We start from the raw sequence: 19,637 nt of genomic DNA, 5'->3' as shown, positions 1-19,637 counted from the left end.
GCACCCTGGACAGGGCTGTGTTTAGATGTTGATATTCGAATGAGATGCAAATTGGTTGTCTAAGCGGTCACTTCCTCACTTTTCCATGCTGTCCGTTTAAGTTAATTTTTAATTTGCGCAGGCAATAAATGCTTAATTACATTATTAATATATTGGAAGAAAGCAGTGGACAGAACGTCCTAATTGGCATTTAACTACAGCGTTCCGGCAAATTAGCCAAGACTTTATCCATCGGCAGCAGAAGGAGGGCAAGCCAATTAGTCCCAGGCCCTGCCTTTTGGGGTGGAGCTATGTGCTGGAGAAACCTGACCCAGCCCCTTCCTCTAGGATCTGGTGCCAGGAGGCCCAGCTCCCCTTGCAGAAATCCTGGCCCCGAGAATACCAGGCATTCAAGGCCACACTTTAAGCTTTCTAGTCAAGTCAGGCTCAGGAAGAACTTTCTGCTAGTTAGGCCATGGCTCCTCCTCTGTCCAGACCCCAACTCTTGCCTGTGTACACCCACTAGAGCAGGGAGCTCAAAGCTGGGTGGCCTGGAGACAGTCCCTGACTGAGTGGCTCAGGTGCCCTGGGATGTGCTCACCATTGCCCTGTCCCAGTGGGTGGGCCCAGTTCTTGGGGAGTTCCTCTGGAGACCAGGGAGGCATCTTCCTTCATTCCTCTTAACCTACCTCCTGGCTACAGGGATTAAGGACTGAACTGGAGGAGTTGAGTGGCACTCACGCATTCATTCATTTAGGTCACAGTTTTGGTCACCTGAGCCAGGAACTGCTATAATGTGATAATCCCTATTCAAGGAATTCAGAGCCCTAGGAGCCCAGATTCCAGAATAGCCAGTGCCATACTGACCAAAGGCTGTAGCAGAGCCATGTGTAAAGTACTGTGGCAGCAGAGGATAGGAGTCCCTACTGTAGTTTGGGAGGATCACATGGGTCTTGAAGGACATGTAGGGGTTCTCCAGAAAGAGGTGGGTTAAGACGATTCCAGGCAGACTTGAGAATGTAGCATTTGTTCTTCTAAAAGTGCTTGTCCGACATGCTTATTCTCTACATGGAGAACAGAAGTCTAGAGCAGACACAAAGGTTTTGGCCCAGCCACACTACAAGAAAGCCTGCACCAAGCATGCCCAAGGGCAAGGCCATGTCCTGAGAGCAGTGGGAGGCGCAGCGAGGAACCAATTAACTCCTGTCAGGCAAGGCAAAGATACTGCAAGTTCTCTGTAGATCTGCTACAAGTTTCTGTTCACCCACAAAGCAGCAAAATCCCCCATGGGGTTTAAGCTGGGCTTACAGGGGCCATGTCAGTGATGAGTGGTCGTCAGGGTTACATTGGGCTCATTAGGGAAGATTTCCTGGAAAAGGTGATGGCTGAGATGATTGGAGAGTGGCCCTCCTGTAGAACACCTCTGTACCTGTGTCCACAGTCAGATGCTTCTGGGGAGCAGTCCACTTTGGTGCTGGTTCCTGCGGCCTCCAAACACTATTTTCTCCCCTTGATGGCAGAGCCAGGCCAAGTCCTCCTCTACTTCGGGGTAGGGTGCTGTTCCTCTCCCATCCCTACCACCAAGTCCCAGGTAGCAGCTGAGGACATAGAACTCTCCCCACCACCTCCCTGCCCTGCCAACCATTTCCCCCCTAGAAAGTGCACATGTGTGCTCCATAGTCCTCTGACTCCATTACATCCAAGTTCATCCTGAGCTCCATGCTAGGAAAGGTATCTGGACAGCTGTGCTTGGCTTGAGAACCAGGGCTGGAGATCATCAATGAACATCACAGGCTCCACGGAGCAGAGAACTTAACCCAGGATGTATACCAGAAGAACTGAGTTTTTAAAATATTAGGTCCCACCACAGACCAACAGGGCAGTCTCTGGGCCTGGGGCCTAGACAGAAATATTTTTAATAAGGAGATTCTAATGGCCAGATGCCAGATTCAGAGCTTCCCCGGCCTGGAGTTGAGACCTTCCCAGGTGTCAATCATGAGGAAGAGGCAGGTCCTTGGATAGGAAAGTGGGTGGGTAGTTGAGTGATTTGGTGAATTAATGCACATAGGACTTGGGTGTCGAATAAGCTATTTCTGTTGTCATCATCAGTCATCAATCATCTTCATCTTCATCTCACCTCCAAGATTTGGGATCTTGGATGACAGTGACTGAAGGGGAGCTCACCACCTGGAAGCAAGTAGGGGGCCAGAACGGAGCCATGCCTGTGAGCCTTGTGATGCAGGGTTTTTGATTTTTGATCTTTCCTGGGCACTGGGTTTCTGATCATCTGCCAGAAGGGAAGCAGCAGCATTTTGAGTTCACATAAGCCCTCCCCGAAAGGAGGCTCTTGCTTCATGGTGCCACCAACCTGGAAGAAGTGAATGTGCTTCCTGAAGGAAGGTGACAGCCCTCTTATGGGCCAGTTAGGCTGGTGAGGGAGGACCCTCTGAGAGGCATAGAAAGAGTGGCAGGGCCTTTGCTCTTTAAGCCCTTTGCTTCCTGCTGGAGCACTGGCCTCAAAGGTCCTGAGCAAGACTGTGTCACAGGGATTGGAGACTTTGGGGTGACTGACTCAGGCCAGATGGCGGGGGTCTGCTCAGCTAAAGGAACTAGCTCCTTGTCCTTTAATAGCACTCTCAGGACTCCCAGGCCTAAGTCTCTGTGGCCTCCAGGACAAGGAGCAGCAAGAACTGGAAGGACACAGGGAGCCTTTCTCATCAGGCCATGGCCCCTGGGGAGCTTGGGTCCTGTCTTACTCATCCACAGCAGCCAGAGCAGGCACAGAGCGGGTGCCCAATAGAGGCAGAGTCAAACTGAATCCGTCAAAGTGAGAGTCAAAAGAGACCTTCCGGGTGTGTAGGCCAACCTCCCCCAGGCAGGCTGTCCTCCAAGCATCCAGGTGATGGGCAACTGCTCAGAGGGGCCCTGCCATCCTAGGGCTGCGTGTCCCTGTGAGGTCATACAGAATAACTCAGTCTGGACTTCCAGGACAGCCCTTCGGATACTGGGAGATGGTCACTCCTCGCCAGTCCACTTCTCCATTTGTTGAACCCTGTGCCATCATTGGGACTCTGAGCGACATAGCTGCTAGGAGCCTGCACTGGGAGTCTGCAACCCTGGCTCCAAGCCTTGGTGCAGTTGGTCAGGAGCTACAGGCAGACACGATCTCAAGGCCAGCACAGAGCCAGCACTCAACCCAGCACCACACACTCCCAGCGACCTGCGGGCTGCAGGCAATGGTGATGTGCAGACGGTTTCAATCAGCGTAACGTGATCGTCGATAGCAGAGAAGCTGTTTGTACGTGAGGGCAGGGAGGCCCTGGGAAATCTCTGTACCTTCCACTCAATCTTACTGTGAACCTAAAATCTCTCTAAAAATTAAAATCTATTTTAGAAAAAAAGTCTGAGTTATTCCAGGTGTTCCAAAAAAATTACCATTTCTCTCTCTTTCTAATGACCCAGAGGTTAAAAAAAATGCTGTTCCCTGCAACTGGTCTGCACGGCTATGGTGCGGGGGCCATGTCTGTGTGTCCTCCCTGACCTTGGCCTGCCCTCTCTTACATGCTGGGCACACCCAACCCAGGTGGCTTCATGAGGTTGGCACGGAAGGAACCCAGAGGGGCTCACTCCTAGTGGTTAAGTTCATGGATAGATGGGGATCGATGGATGGATAGATGGATGGACAGACACGTGAACCTTTGAGTCATTTCCACGTGCACTTCCTCTAAACTGGTCCCTCTCGTACCTCGTGCATGGGCTGTCTGTTTTCCCCCACACAAGATGGTTTTCCATGTACCTCTACTCTGCTTTATCTTAATGATCGAGGTAAACATTTCAGCCTGTTGTGTTCCTTTTGGGTGTTGATTCTATCACCACTTTCACTCACTGAAGTCATTTATTGAAAATGCAGTGAAAGGAAGGGGACAGGACTATGGAGTCACACTGACCATGATTCAATCCCCAGTTCCACCACTCCGCGCCTGTGTGGGCTTTAGGCAAATTGCTTGCTTCCCTGAGCTTTATTTCTCACTGTGTGTGAATAGACTGCTGGGATGATAAAGCCGGTTCGTATGTAGAGTTGGTTGCTTGTAAAGTGCGTGAGAGTGGTACCTACCACAGGTGGCTCCTGTAAGGATTAAAAGAAAATAACCTCCTTGTAAGGGATTCGACACAATGCCAGGAACCGAATGGGTGCTCAGTCAAGTTTAGCTCCGATGGTTTTATTTCTTATCATACTTTTTGCTACTGTGTATTGGCCCCTAAGTGGAGAAATGGAACCTGTCAGGGAAATGATATCAGGCATTGACACCTGGCCTAGGCAAGTTTCCAGCTCTGTGTCATCTCTTGGCTTCACAGTGAGGAGCACACTCTTGGTTTCTTCCTCCCAGATTTGCAACATCGCAACAAGGACGCACCAGCTGGTTGGAGGGATAGAGGCATGGAGGAGCGGGGATGTGTCCCTTGGTTAGAATCCTGGAACTAGACTACTGTCTTGCATAAGGAACTGGGACAGCTGCAGGAATGTGAGGCCATATTTACTCCAGAGCAAAGATTTCCAGTGCATCCTCCAAAGTTTCATCTGTAGAACTATCCCAGGAACCAAGAGACTGGGTATAGCTTAGGGGTAGAGCCTTTGGCACTGGGTTCTATCCCTAGTATGGTGGGGGAGGAAAGAAAAAGTTCCAAGAGCCACCTAAGGTGGAAAAAGGATGGATCTAAACTTTGGTCTGCTTTACTTATCAGGCTTCCATATAAGGCTTTGGTACTTTGTTATCATTAATTTTTGCACTTTTCTTATTGAGCAATGCCATGCCAACAATAAAGTGTATGGGTCTTCAGGGTTCAGCTCCATATGTCTACACCCATGTCACCACCCCCAAATCAAGACAAGCTCATTCATGCTCCCTACCAGGCAATCTTAAAATCCACAGAAGTAGAGTCCTACCAAGTGCACGTTTTTGTGGCTGGTTTCTTTCCCTCAGCTTAACATCTGTGGGCTTCATTCCTGATGTTTCTTTTTCATTGCTACATATTACTCCCTCGTGTGGATCAGCACACTATACTTATGCTGTCTTCAGTGGATAAGTTTCCAGTTTGAGTTGATTATGAATAAATTTGCGACAGACATTCCTATATGTAATTCTGAGGCCCAACACATTAATTTCTGTTGGATACACACCCCAGATAGAATTAGGATTATAGATGTAACTGGTTTCTAAAGGGGCTGTGCCGACACACAGTCAGTCCTTCCAGTTATGTATGAGTTCTGCTGGCTGGGGACGTCCTTGCCCAGACTTGGTATCGTCTGTCCTTTTAATTTCAGCCATTCTGGCAAGGGCCTCATGATATCTTATTGTGACTTCAATTTGCGTTTTCCTGATGACTAATGATGTCCCAGCACTTTCGCATGTGACTGTTGGAGATTTGGGGTTTTGAAAGAATCCTGGACTTTAAAAAAGAATGTTTGTGAAAGCCCATTATCATATGTTCCCTGGAGCTCAGGAGGAGGGGCTGGTGTCCATCCAGCCCTGCTGGGGTCCTACAAGGACAGGCCCCTGTTCCGGGGGGCTATGAGGCCCTGCAGAGGCTGGAACAGGATGCAGAGAACCTGAGGTGGGGGAAACCATAAGTCCTTTGGGAGAATTCCAAAGTAGCAGGAAGGAAGTCCCAGGAATCAGGAAGCAAGCATTCTACCTAGCACGTGGCACATGCCTATAATCCCAGCAGCTCAAGAGTCTGAGGCAGGAGAATCAAGAGTTCAAAGCCAGTCTCAGCAACTTAGCGAGGCGCTAAGCAACTCAGGGAGACCCTGTCTCTAAATAAGATACAAAACGGGGATGGGGTGTGACTCAGTGTTCAAGTGCCCCTGAGTTCAATCCCCAGTACCAAAAAAAGAGGAACCAAGCATTCTGACATACAATAGAGTGGTTGGCCTGAGGCATTAAGGGACTGTGGTGACCATAGCAAACGGGGTTCCCTGGGAAACCTTTTCCCCTCAATTAACTTTTAAATAACACAGATTTCTGGGGGGTTCACAAGAAGGGCAGGGACAGTGGTGTACCTTGGTTGATGACTGCAGTGGGTTGGGGGAAGGGCAGGCAGTCAAATCTGGGCCCCCCCACCACCCCCACCTCCAGCAGGGAGCTTGCGGGAGAGAGGCCTGGCCTGGGAGGGGTTTAGAGGCTGGGCTCTGCTTTTAGCTCTGCCACTTCTCACCAAGTGACCTTGAGCAAAGCCCTTTTCCCCTCTGATTCCATGACAGAGGGGCTAGGGCCATGCCCCCTCTGCATGTGAAACAGAGCTGGGAAGTTGAGAGCCTGGTGACCTCTCCTGGAGACAAAGCAGCAGGGCTGGGATAGCAGGTCCCTGAGCTCCATGAGGCCGTGACAGTGACGAATCACCACGCCCCATTCCGTGGCCTCTGACTGCTGCGATTAATGCTGAGCCCAGGTGCCTGGGGTGATAGTGGCCGGGGCCAGCTTCCAGAGGAGTCTGGTCTGCAGCAGCAGCACTGGGAGCATGGGGGACAGGGACAGCAGCCCCATCAGGCTGTCCTCACCTCCCCGCTCTGGTGAAAGCCCCCACCCCCGCTCTGCTCTCCTCTGCAGAGCAGTGAAGGATCCACCCTGCTAACAAATGATCCAGAGAGGAGGAAAGAAGTGGGTGGGCTCCCACATCTCCTCTCCACCACTTAAGGAAGGCAGCAGCAGGGAAGGACTCCCCAAGAAAATTGTGCCTGCGATCCATCTCCAGGTTTCCTCCAGAGAAGGTGTCTGGTCACTCTCAGTCCCTTCCACGACGTTCTTTCAGGAGACATCCCCAACCCAATGGCACTTGGAGCTCCCCACTAACTAGCCCCAGCCTTCCTGCAGGCCCGGGATGAAGACAGCACCAGGGACTGCCCAAGTAGGAAGGCTCCCTCTGATGACCGCTGTCACCACCTCTTAGAGACCAGCTCTCTTTTCCAAAGTCAGGGCCCGTGGCTGTCCTGCCCTATCCCTTATTCTTTTGTCCCTACAGCTCAAGACATGCAAATCCCAAACATGAAGCTATCTACCAATTTTATAATTATAGTCGTCCCTCAGTATCTGCAGAGGATTAGTTACAGGACCCCCTCTGGTACCAAATCCACAGACGCTTGGGTCTCCTAGATAAAATGGTGTAATAACTGCATATACCTATGTACATCCTCCTATAGGCTTTAAATCATCTCTAGATCACTCATGATACATAATACAATGCAAATGCTATGTAAATAGTCATTATACTGAATTGTAGAGATAATGACAAGGAAAAAAGTGGGTACATGCTCAGTATAACAATGTTTTTCTAAATGTTTTCAATCAGAGGTTGGTGAATCTGTGGCTATGGAACCCACAGATACAGAGGGCCGGCTGTACAAACCTCTAGAACCAGATGCAATCTCAGAGATCATTTTCCCCAACACTCAAATGAAAAATCCGAGACCCAGGAGCCTCGTGACAGTAAAAATTCTTTACATTTATATAATGTTTGGAAATCATGAAGTGACTCCAGATATTTTAATAATAGCTAAGACTTATAATATCATTCACTAAGTGCCAGGCTCTGCTCAAAGTGCTGCATGATATTAAATCCTCGCTTCAGTCCTGGGAGAGAGATGTTATTATTTTATCATCCCTAAGACAGGGAAAGGAAGAACCTAGAAGAGATGCCCATGTTGCAGAATCAGCTGGTGGACAGCTGGGCTTCAAAGCCAGGCTGGCCCAGCGCCCAGGCCTCTAACCACTCTCCCACCCTGCTTTCTTCCAGCTACCACCACCACAGAGACTCTAAGGGACAGATCCACACCATGGCATCTGTGGGCGGAAGTCTAGGAGAAGGAACCCCACCAGCCTTACGCCTGCAGGGAGCCTGGGCCCCACACAAGTTTCAGTTCACTCACAAAGTAGCACATGCTCCAGGCCAGTAAAACCTGAACTTGTGAGAACAATATTTGATATCAAAATGAATCATCAGAGGTAGGTAGGGCTCACGAAGAAAGATTTCCTGGAAAAGATGGTATCAGAGATGATTTTGTCAAATGGAAGTGATATGGAAAATTATAGAATACCCAGCACTGGGAAAGAGCAAAGATCTCCACGTACATGTTGGTAGCAAGCACCAAGGAGAACAGGCCAGGTCCCTTAAGATGCTGGAAGGGGACCCTGGAACCCTACAAGTTCTTAGCCCCCTGGGGAGGTAAGCAAGAGGCGGGTTTGCCCAACCCTAAGTAGCTGATGAACACCAGAGGCTCGGGGATGTCCTCTGTTTGTCCAAAGTCATACGGTGATGAGGGGTGGTACACTCAGAACTTGGACTCAGACCTTCTGACTCCAAGCCAAGTGCTCTTTGCACTATAGCCAACCTCCCACAACAAGGAAATAAAATAGACATTCTGAGGAACCGGGGGTTAGGATTTCAACACGTGAATTTTATGGACAATTCCAACCATAACAGGGCTTAAAGCCCACATGGAATTTTCTTGAAACAAGCCTGTTCCTTTGTTCATTCACTTACTATTTTATTAACTGATGTGTCCTCTTTTCCCCCCTCCCTTTTTCCCTTCCTCCCTCAGAAACTCTCAATAAAGAATTGAGCTAGAATTTCCAATAATCCATATCAAATATCATTTTTAAAACAAAATACCACCATAGCTCACTGTTTTCCACTTACTTGTAAATTACTAAATGTGTTGAAAATACACCCTCCGGTCAGAGGTAGTGCTCAGGAATCTGAAAGCAGAGTCCTAATGCACAGACACAGGGAGGTGGGCCAATCTGGGGGCCACAGAGGCCCGAGCTCAATCACCACGAGGGACTCTGATGAGCTTGGTGACTTGGGGATGTAGTGTAAAGAGGAGACTCTAACTCCTGCCTCCTGGGCTGCAGTGAGGGGCACATAAGGTGCCACACACACAGCTCCACGCCACCCTACCCAGCCCCATGCCCACCCCAATTCCAGCCAGACCTTATCCAACTTTTGTCCCAAGGCAGAACCAGAGTCCCCATTTCTCTTCTTAATGTTTTTCCCTCAAACTGGGGCAGAGGGTAAATGAACCAGTGGCCAGGCCCAGTGGCACACTATGACTTGAAAGGCTGAGGCAGGAAAGTCACAAGTTCAAATCCAGCCTTAGCAACTGAGTGAGACTCTGTCAAAAATAATAATAAAAAGGGCTGGGGATGTAGTTCAGTGGTACAGTACCCCAGGTTCAATCCCAGTACAAGTTTTTTTTTTCCTGAGGTTTCCCATGATACTGTCCACAGAACTTTCCAGAACTAAACCATTCATCCCTCTCTTCGTTGCCTCCTGAGATCTAGTCAAGTCCTGAAGTTTCCCATATTTCTGGAGTCTTCATATCCACATCCCCCCTCCCCCCAAACACAATCTTAGAACCAGAACTCTTCCTGGGGAGGCTGGACATGCCTTCTGCCTTGGCAAGCCCAGAGAAACCCCGTGGGATTATGTTGCATTTTGACGTAAGCATTCACCTGTCTAAACGTCCCCTCATTTCAATGACCATGTCAAGGTAACTATCCACGTATACTTGATGTGGAAGATTTTCACCAGGACCTGAGGCCACAGCGTAGGGTGACAGAAAGCCCCCTGTTTAGATGGACAGACAACTGGACTCTGAATACCCATCATTTCCAGGAATGCAGACAGCCCCTAGGGTTCCCTCTCTTGTTCTTGGGAATTCAAAGTTTTCCAGGTCCCCACACTGCCCAGCTCTCTCTCTCTTGGACAGAGCTCAGGTCTGTCCTACTGTGGGAGGGCCATGCTTCCACACTGCCCACTGATGGCCTGCTGGCCTCCTGAATCACCTGCCCAGTACTGTGCAGAGGAATTCTGCAGAGGTGGCCTACCTGGAAGGAGAAGATACACTAACCAAGAGGTGACATGGTGGGGACGGGCTTCCCCAGAGGAGGAGAAAGACAAGAAATGTGGGTGCCCTGAAGTCAGAGCAGCAGTCCCCACATGTGCGTGTGTTTCTCTGTGAGCCTGATCACCTTGGAAAAGCCACTTCTCTCTCGCATCTCAGTTTCCTCATCTGTTTGGAACTCTTGCTCTGCCTGTCTCCTAGGATTACAATGAAGAGGATGCAAGTGAAAGCTCTTTGCAACTGGGAAGTTCTATACCAATATTAAAGGTTCATCATTATGCAATGACCTTTCAATGTCATTCCCCATCAGCGAGGCCTCAGGGACCTACCTGCTCAGAATATCTCCAGGGGCAAGAACCCCACTTCTTCCAGGAAGCCTAAGTTCTCCGTAAGCAGCACTGCTCTTCAGAGCATTTCAGAAAGCATGACCCTCCATCATAGATTACACCAAGCGAAGGAAAAGGGCTGCTAGAGGTGGCGCATGTGGTGACCCAGCCACCCCACAGGCTGAGGCAGGGGGATCTCCACGTCTGAGGCCAGCCTCCGCAAATTAGTGAGACCCTAACCATCTTGGCAAGATCCTGTCTCAAAATAATAAATTCAAAGGGCTGGGGATGTGACTCAGTGGTTAAGTGTCCCTGAGTTCAATCCCCAGTACCAAAAAGAGAGGGAGAAGGAACAGATGCTCCAGGAACTCTGCCATTGCTGGACTTTTGTGTCCCTGGTTTCCCTACTTTCCTGGTAACATTCATTTTGAAAAGTGCTCATCAAGTCCCAGATGAAGAAATATGAAAGACAGAATGTCCCTGTTGGCTATGACTGTCCATCACAGCAGGATGACCATCAGAGCTCAGGCCAACAGGGCAGGGCAGGGCTGGAGTTTGAGACCCCTGCCAAGAGCCAGAGCCCATAAAGAGAGACAAAGGGAAGAGCTTGAAAGACCTGGAAGAAGGGCCCTTCCCAGGTCACCACTCACTGTCCAGGGAAGTGCTGGGGTCTTGTGGGTAAGTCTCCTTGATCCCCCACCCAAGATTGGGAGGGAGTGATAGGCCCCAAAATGGAGAACAAGACTCAGAGAAGAGACCTGGGGCAGGGTGTAAGTTGAGATGGGGTGAGGGGCAGCGGGCTGCTGTTCCTACCCCCACCCACATCTAACACCCTCCCCAAACACAGAGCTCCAGGCCTGGCCCAGAGGGGTAGAATCTGCTGCTGAAGCCATTTGCTACAGTAGCTTCCACTCCCAGAGGCCTAGGGACTGCCTCAGCTGGCCTTGAACTCACCTTCCTGACTCCACAGATTGCTCCACAGTGAGGAGCTGGATCTGTTGTAAGGTTGTTGTCACTCACTAGGGCCTTCTTAGCCCAGCCTCCATCCAGGAAGAAAGCACAGCAGGGCGGTGAAAGCTCCTGCCAGGCACTGAGAGAGGCTCCTCCTCAGAGCCACCCCAGGCCCACTGAACTCCCACCTCAGGGAACAACAGAAGCTTCACAGACTACAGGGCCACAGCTGGGAGAGGGAAGGGGCCTATGGAAGACCCCACACTCCCAAGGCTTCCATACCCAACAGCTCTTCAATGACTCTGACCCCAGGCCAGTGAGGTTTGGTTCTGTGGTCCTTTGCTCTGCCCAGAACTCAGCTGGGTATTAGACAGTAGCTCCAGAAGGCCCTGCAGTGAGGATGAGGTAAGAGGATCCTTCTGGTGCTAGAGAAATCTGGAACTCACGGCAGCTGGCCCACCACCATACAGCAAACGCAAAAACTACTCCTCCCCCCATACACTGTACTTTTCACTACTACTAAGTCCTCCTGCTCCCTCTCTCTTGTGAGGCACAGAGGGGGCTCTGGGCCAGGTGATCCACAAGCATCTCCACGTTTGTTTCTACCATCTCTCCGTCTTACAGAGGAAAAACTGAGGCTCTGCCTACGAAGGTCACCCTGCTGGAAGCAGAGAATGGGGCCTGTAGTCTTCCTTTCCTGATCTGAGCTTCTTTCTGTATTCAAGGAAGCACTCTGTGAGAGCAGCTGGGGAGGAAAGAGTCAGGAGCTGGGCGAGGAGCAGGACCAGGGTTTTGCCCAGCAGGATGAGAGAGATGGACATGTGGCCTCCCCATGTCCCCCAGTCCTCCCCACCTGGCTGAGAGAAACCCTCCTCCCTCCAAAGGGCTTGGGGTGGGGACCCTGTAGGACTGAAAGTGAGTCCCTCTCCCCGCAGGAATGCGCATGAAATCCTGGTAACTCTCTCCAGCTGGGCCTGACTTTGGAGGCCCCCCCCCCCATACTGTTCCTCCTTCCTCCTAATGACAACTCAAGGTGTGAAGGGCTGGGGGTGCGGAGGGGGAAGGGTGATGCTGGGGAGAGCATTCCTGATAGAGGGAGCGTCACAGGCAAGGAGGAAAGTAACTGTCCTCAACACTCACTCCCCAAGGGGGTCACACACTGGACCAGGTTGGGCTTGTGGGTCATAATGCTCAAGTGCTAAGGAAAGCTGAGGGCAGAAGTCAGAGAGACCAACAGACATATCTGCCTAAACAGACACATCTCTGTCTACAAGAGCAAGCACCGGTAAGCACGACGCGCAGGCGCTGTGCTAAGGACCCGGATGTGCATTACTTCATCCACACCTCACAACCATCCTGCCCTCATTCCCACTTTCCAGATGAGCCCCTGGTGTTTAGAGGGGTTGAATGTCTTACTAAGAATATGGCAGACTCAACCCAGTGCAATGATACACACCTGTAATCCCAGCAACTGGGGAGGCTGAAGCAGGAGGATCAACAGTTCAAAGCCAGTCTCAGCAACTTAGCAAGGCGCTAAGCAATTTAGCAAGGCCCTGTCTCTAAATAAAAAATAAAAAGCACTGGGGATGTGACTCAGTGGTTAAGTGCCCCTAGGTTCAATCTCTGGAAGAAAGAAGATAGGAGGGGAGAAGAAGGAAGGAAGGAACAAAGGAAGGAAGGAAGCAAAGAAGGAAGGAAGGAGAGAGAAAGAAAGGGAAAGAAAGAGGGAGGGAAGAAAGGAAAGGGAAGGAAGGAAGGATAGGAGGGAGGGGGAGAGAGAGAGGAAGGAAGGAAGGAAGGACGGAAGGAAGGAAGGAAGGAAGGAAGGAAGGAAGGAAGGAAGGAAGGAAGGAAGGAAGGAAGGAAGGAAGGAAGGAAATGGCAAACTCAAGTTCAACCTGGACTGTCTTCCTCTGGAGAGGAACTGAGAGATGGAGCGCACAGGGGGTGTGAAATGGACCCAGGAATGATCCTCCTCTAGGCCTCCCAGAGCGCCATATTGGGAATCAGGAAACCTGGATTCCTATCTCACCTCCCTGATCAATGAGCTGTGTGACCTTGAGCATTTCACTAACCCCTGAGCCTCCTGTTATTCATCTATCAACAGAGACAAAGGAGTGGGGATGTCAATTTAGATAATTTAAGTAAAGGCACAGGTAAGAGAGGAACTGATACCATGATAATAGGGCTACAGATGTAAATTTGGTCCAAAGAGGCACTTAGGTGAAGAATCAAATCTTTCAGGGAGGGGAGAAGTGCTAACATTATCACCATCGTCATCGTCGTCGTCATCATCATCACCACCAATCAGCAGTAGCAGCAGCAACATCACTATCATCAGCCACTTCATCACCACCACTATTAATTTCTATTTATTGAATAGCTAATGACAAAAATAGCAACCATTTATTACATATTGACTATGTGCCAGGTACTGTGCTAAGCACTTTACATAATTTATGCCTGCTTCAGGAAAACAAAATGGACGGGAGTCAGGGACAAGGGAGAAAGGAGGTCAGAGCTGCAGAGCCCAGAGCCAGTCTCCATTCCCGAGGTCTGAAGAAGGTGACTGCAAAGTTCAGAACCAGAGCAACTTCTATGGCCAAAGAGAAAAGGCTTTTGCACTGAGGGGCCCGTGAGTTAGACATGAGGATAAAGTGCAAACCAGCCCAGGCTAAAGGGAGTGACCAGGGCCAGGGGCTCTGGGATGAAACAGGTGGGAGGTTCTTGGTCGCTCCAGCAGGGGCGGCCTAGGAGGCCTCAGGCTGTAAGGTAGAGGGTCAGGCCTCCTGTCCTTATGGCTCTACAGGAGAGAGCAGAGCATGGCTGCATTCAAGCCCCATCGTCACTGGGTGCACAGACCAAGGAAGGAGTTCTGTGACTCTGTCAGTCCTGGTCTCTCAGTGGGTTCCCTTGGCACCCTGGGTCACAGGAAAACCCATGAATGAGTCCCCTCCTACATGAGCTGAACCAGGAAGGAGATGGGTATGTCCACTCCTGATAGGGAAAAGGACATTCCCACACCCCTCCCATGTGATGGAGCAGCAGCCATCTCGTCCTCAACATCAAGAATTGAAATGGGACTGAGACAGAGCCAGCAGGACCACAGCAAGGTGGGAGATGGCATGAAGACAGGACAGGGAATTAGCATGGACCCTGGGGGCAGTCTGAGGATCTAAGTCTGGATGCCAAGGCCACAGGGCTGTGGGGACAGCCACTGCTGGTCCCTGAGTATGGAGGCCATGTTGAACACGCCAGAACCTTGCAACATCATCGGCTGCGGCCTTGGTGTTGTTCTGGTCTGTGCAGAGGCTTGCTATCCTGTGAACCAGGTCCCCTCCAATACAGCCACCCTCCAATACAGCAATGATGTTAAAATGACTCTTGGAATCCCCACCTCTTCCTGGCACTTGGAAGGCTGGGGTTCCCAGTGAGATGGCTGGACTCTAACCCCTAGACCTTCTGGACAGTGGAGAGCTGACTGGGTGCCTCCCTCCCTCCTTCACCTCTGTCTGGCGGAAGGGAGGCCAGTCCTGCACACCCAGGCTGGAGAAATGGCCAGTGAATTCTGCCCACTGGACCACAGGCAGTGAAATCAGCTCTTCCTCTTGCCGGTCCCACGCCGAATGCAAACACCCAGCCTCCAGAATGTAGATTCCCTCTTCCTCCCTTCCCCACCACAGCGGCTCCAGACCACACCCCATGGGGTGGAGCCCGAAGCGCCCCAGAAACAACTATTTAGACCTGGGCAGAGGCTCAGCTGGTTGCCCTGAGGTGATCTGGAAAAACCATCCCCAGGAGAACCCTGGTCAATCCAACACTTGAAAAAGGCAGGGTCTCTTTCCCTAGTCAGGAGCAGCAGGGAAGAGGATGTCGCTTCTTGCCTATAGACAAGACTGGAACCCAGGCAGGGCATGGTGGCGCACACCCGTAATCCCAGTGACTCAGGGAAGCTGAGGAGGATTGCAAATTCAAGGCCAGCTTCAGCAATTTAGTGAGACCCTAAGCAACTTAGCAAGACCCTGTCTCAAAAATAAAAAGGGCTGGGGATATGGCTCAGTAGTTAAGCACTGCTGGGTTCGATCCCCAGTACCAAAAAGAAAGACTGGTCCCCAGTTCCATGTTTATCCCCTAACTGTGAATTTCACTTTTCCAGTCTGAGGGATATTGTCATCTGTGTCAGGTGAGAAAATTTAGGCTCAGGAGTGTCACTGGCATGACCCCAGAGACAGTCACAGGGGAGTTGGTCAGAGGCCATCCTTAGGGCCAGAGTTCTGCCCTACCTGGAAAGTGGCACTCCAGGGAGGCAGCTAAGGGAGACAGGTGTCCCAACATGACAGGAGAAAGGAAGGGCTGCAGAAGTCTGCCTGAGCCAGGTGTGGCAGTCCACATCCATGTCCCAGCTACTTGGGAGACTGAGGCAGGAGGATGGCTTGAGCCCAGGAGTTTAAGACCAACATGGCAAGACCATCTCAAAAACAAAATCCAGGGGCTGGGGTGTAGATCAGTGATAAAGTGCTTACCCAGCATGCACAGACCCCTGGGTTCCATTCCCAGCATTGGGAAAAAAGGGGAAAGAGAAAGAAAGTCAGCCTGGCACAGTGGTCTAATCCCAACTCCTTGAGAGGCCTAGGCAGCAGGATCGTAAGTTCAAGACCAACCTGGGCAGTTTAGCAAGACCCTGTCTCAACATAAAATATAAAAAGGGCTGGGGAGATAGCCCAGTAGTAGAGTGCCCCTGGGTTCAATCACAAGCACAGCAATTAAAAAGAAGAAGGAGGAGGAGGAAGAGGAGGGGGGGGTAGGAGGAGGAGGAGGAGAAAGAAAATGGAAGGAAGGAAGGAAGGAAGGAAGGAAGGAAGGAAGGAAGGAAGGAAGGAAGGAAGGAAGGAAGGAAGGAAGGAAGGAAAGAGGGAAGGACCAAGAAAAAGAAGTCACCCTGGATCCACATCCAGCTGTGACAGGCCAGGCCATGGGACTTTAGACAGCTGACTGGACCTCTCTGAGCTTTCTCAGAGTAGAATAAAGGGCACACGGCCAGCCTCAGGGAACCCATGTAAAGACTGGGTCCAGCACCAGTAGGTGCTTTCTGGAAGCCTCTTTCCCCTCCTTCTCCATCCCCAACTCCCTCCTGTGCTCCAGCCCTGGCCCAGGTCCTTCTCACAGCCATGCCCGGCTGCCTGCAGGTGACAGAGCCTGTCCTAAATCCTGCGGAGCTGGGACTGGGGGAACAGATTCGTCACGGTGTAACAAGAGAGTGTCTGGGGGCTCGATGCCAGGGCTCCAGCTGGGGCCAGCGCCAGTCCCCCTCCTCACAGCTGTCAAAAGGAGGCCCAGAGACAAAGCAACCAGGGGCCCCCACTCAGGAAAGGGGTGGGTACAGTTGTGCCTGCAAAGAGATGAGAGAAGGTGGCAGGTCCATGCTAAGTGAGGGACCAGGACCTCTAAGAAGCCCCAACTAACGGGTTCAGAGCCTGAGCTAGGGGAAGTCACACACACACCTGGGCTCCAGTGCCCACTCAGCTGCTGGCCAGCTGACATCTTGGACAAATTTCTTCACCTCTTTGAGCCTGATTTTGCTCATTGAGAAGAAAATGATCAAATTTTGCAGGCTTGACATGAAACCCCAAATCGGCCAAGGTGCCTGGCACAGAGCCTCGCACACCACACCCTTAAGACCAGCTTCTCCTTGTCTTGCCCATTTTTGTCCCTGTGTCTCCTTTTCTTGCCACTATTATTCCCTCCAACAGGGTGGGACCCTGCAGGTGGATCAGGCAGGAACTAGAGGCTCCAAGGGAAGTTGTACTTGAGAAGGTAGAATGAAGAAATGGGGCTATTGGGGGGAAACAAAATCAGAGTTCTCTATTTTATTTTTAAATTTTTGGTACTGAGGATTGAACCACTTTACCACAGAGCTACATCCCCAGTCCTTTTTATGTTTTATTTTTAGACAGGGTCTCTCTCAGTTGCTGAAGCTGGCCTCAAACTTTCAATCCTCCTGCCTCAGCCTCCCCAGCTGCTGGGATTGCAGGGTTGCACCACCACATCCTGCAAAATCAGAGTCCTTAATTCCAGCAACTGGGGAGGCTGATGCAAAAGGATGGCAAGTTCGAGGTCAGCCTGGGTAACTTAGCTAGACCCTGTTTCCAAATAAAATAAAAATATATTTTTAGAAAAATGTGAAGTGATGGGGAGCTGGGATGGAGCTCAGTGGTAGAGTGCTTGCCTACCATGCATCAAGTCCTGGATTCCATCCCAGTACTGAAAAGGAAAAGAAAACTCAGAGTTCTCTGTTCTGGTCTGATGCATGTGAGGCCCTCCCCAAAGCATCCCATCCTCTTTTTACCTTGGTTTCCCTCATTCCCACCATTCATTCACAAACTCACCCACCAGGTATTTTTGGTTTTCTCTCTAAGGGTGGTGTAAGTCTCCTTATTAGGATAGCTGCCGCCCTCTCTTGCTAAAGTGGTCCCAAAGCCCCAAGTGGGTGATGAGTGAAAGCCCAGGAGAGAGGTCCCAAAGCAGGGAACAGATGCAGGGCTAGGATCCCAGCCTCCAGTCTCTCCCTCTGCCTGGACCCCAGGGGCAAGGAGTGGGGACTGACCCCCAGAACTGGGCTGCCCGTGGTGGGACAGAACCCTGAACTCTGTGAGCCAGACAGGGTGTGTGTGCATTTCCCCACTGTGCAGCCCACCTGACCCTTTGGAACTGCCAGCCCGCCTCAGCTGGCGGCAGGGACCAGGGATCTAGATTTGGGTTGTATCCACGGTAACGGGAGTTGGCCGAGGCCTCGAGGTGGGAGCGCCCCCTGGTGGATGGTGAGATTCCCGCGGCCCCTCTGACCTTCCGGTTTCCTTCAGCCAAGCTTGATTCTTTCACCACGCACCCAGTTCTTCCTATCGCAAAGAATAGTGCCTAACAAGTCAGCCAGGCACTCAGTCTGTAAAAAAGATGCTGAAAGGGGATGCTAGGGAGGAGGACAGCCAGTGTAGTGGAGGAGACAGAGAAGGGTAGCACATCCCGTTTAAACCTGGAGTTGGTTTGGCCTGGCAGAGGGGAGAAAGAGACCCGGTCCAAAGCAACTCCTATCACACCTGGGCGGGCAAAGAGGTAGGGAGTCTTGTCCCTGGGGATCTGCAAGTGGCCCAGGCTGGCTGGAGCATGGCTAGCAAGAGACAGCATTTGGATATATCTTCCAGCACCAGCAGAGACTGGTTCTCCAGGGGCCTCTTGAGGGGAACCCGGGACCACAGGCTCTTGGAGGATGGTAAGCAAAGAGGGAGCTTGATCAGATTTGTAGTTTGGAAAGGTCACTCGCCTCGAGGGTGGAGAGCCGCTCAGAGGGGACAGGTCTAGCAACAGAGTGATTGGTTAGGCTGTGACAGTAACTCAGGTGACACAGGGGTGGCACTGGAGACAGAAGGAGCTGCCATGCCAGGAGGTGTTCAGGAGGTTGGAGTCACCCAAGAAGAGTCATGGAGTTCAGAGGCAGTGATGTGCCTCCTGCATCTCTGTGCCCAGGGCAAGAATAGAGACAGCAACCCTGCAGGTGCTCCCTGCCAAGGGGGCAGCAGAGTAGGGAGACAGAGGGTACAGAAGAGAGAACCATGCCAAGACGTCAGGGTTTAGAGAAAAGGAGATGCTTTGTCTGACTGTGGGCAGCGTCCCAGCCCAAGGGGTCCACCAATGAGGCATGTGATGCTGAGGCAGAGGGTGTGAAGGAGTCTGAGGGTTCTGAATCCCTGTGCTGCACACACAGCCAGCACCTGGACCCGTGATGCTCACACAAGGCCAGCTCAGGGGGCCACAGCACAGCAACTGTGGGTGGATGGCCAGATGCTGGGGTCAGAGCCTTTGCTGAGAGGCCACCTTCTGATTAGCAGGAGCTAGGACCAGGGGGTGTTGCAGACACCCTGGGAGCCAGGCTGTGCTGAGGTCTCTGCCAGACGAGCCCTCCTCAGGACATCGGGGTGCAGGGGAGGGAGGGCCGAGTGAGAGAGAGGCAGGTGCTTGTCAATCCCACTTTAGGAAAATTGGCTCCATGGTGTTTATTGCAAACTGCAATTTAGCATCTCTATTCAGGTCCTCTCCGTGTTTAATTATACATAATACGGCGGTGGGAAGGAAGCGGAGAAAGGAGTACATATGATTTTCTCCTCAGTTCCTTCCTGCCTGGGTGTTGGAAAGGTCAGAGGTGAGAAATGAAACCCAGCAGAGGGAGGGACATGAAAGGCCTGGCACCTCCATGGCTTCACATGCCACACCTGTACAAGCCAGAAAGCTATGCAGGCCCCTGGCCATGGTGCAGGCTGGTGGCTCCAGCTTAAAGTGAGAAAGAGCTCAGCAAACCCAAGCAAGTCTCATGAGCCCTTGTCTCACTTTTCTGAGGCCCAGATAGGACAAGTAACTTGCCCCAGGAGGAGCCTGTTGGGCGGTGCTGCCTAACACACCAGCCTGCCTCCCTCCCGTGGAGGAAGGCT

The sequence above is a fragment of the Sciurus vulgaris genome, assembly GCF_902686455.1.
Source record: "Sciurus vulgaris genome assembly, chromosome: 11".
Lineage (NCBI taxonomy): Eukaryota > Metazoa > Chordata > Mammalia > Rodentia > Sciuridae > Sciurus > Sciurus vulgaris.
Note: the sequence above shows the minus strand (reverse complement) of the source record.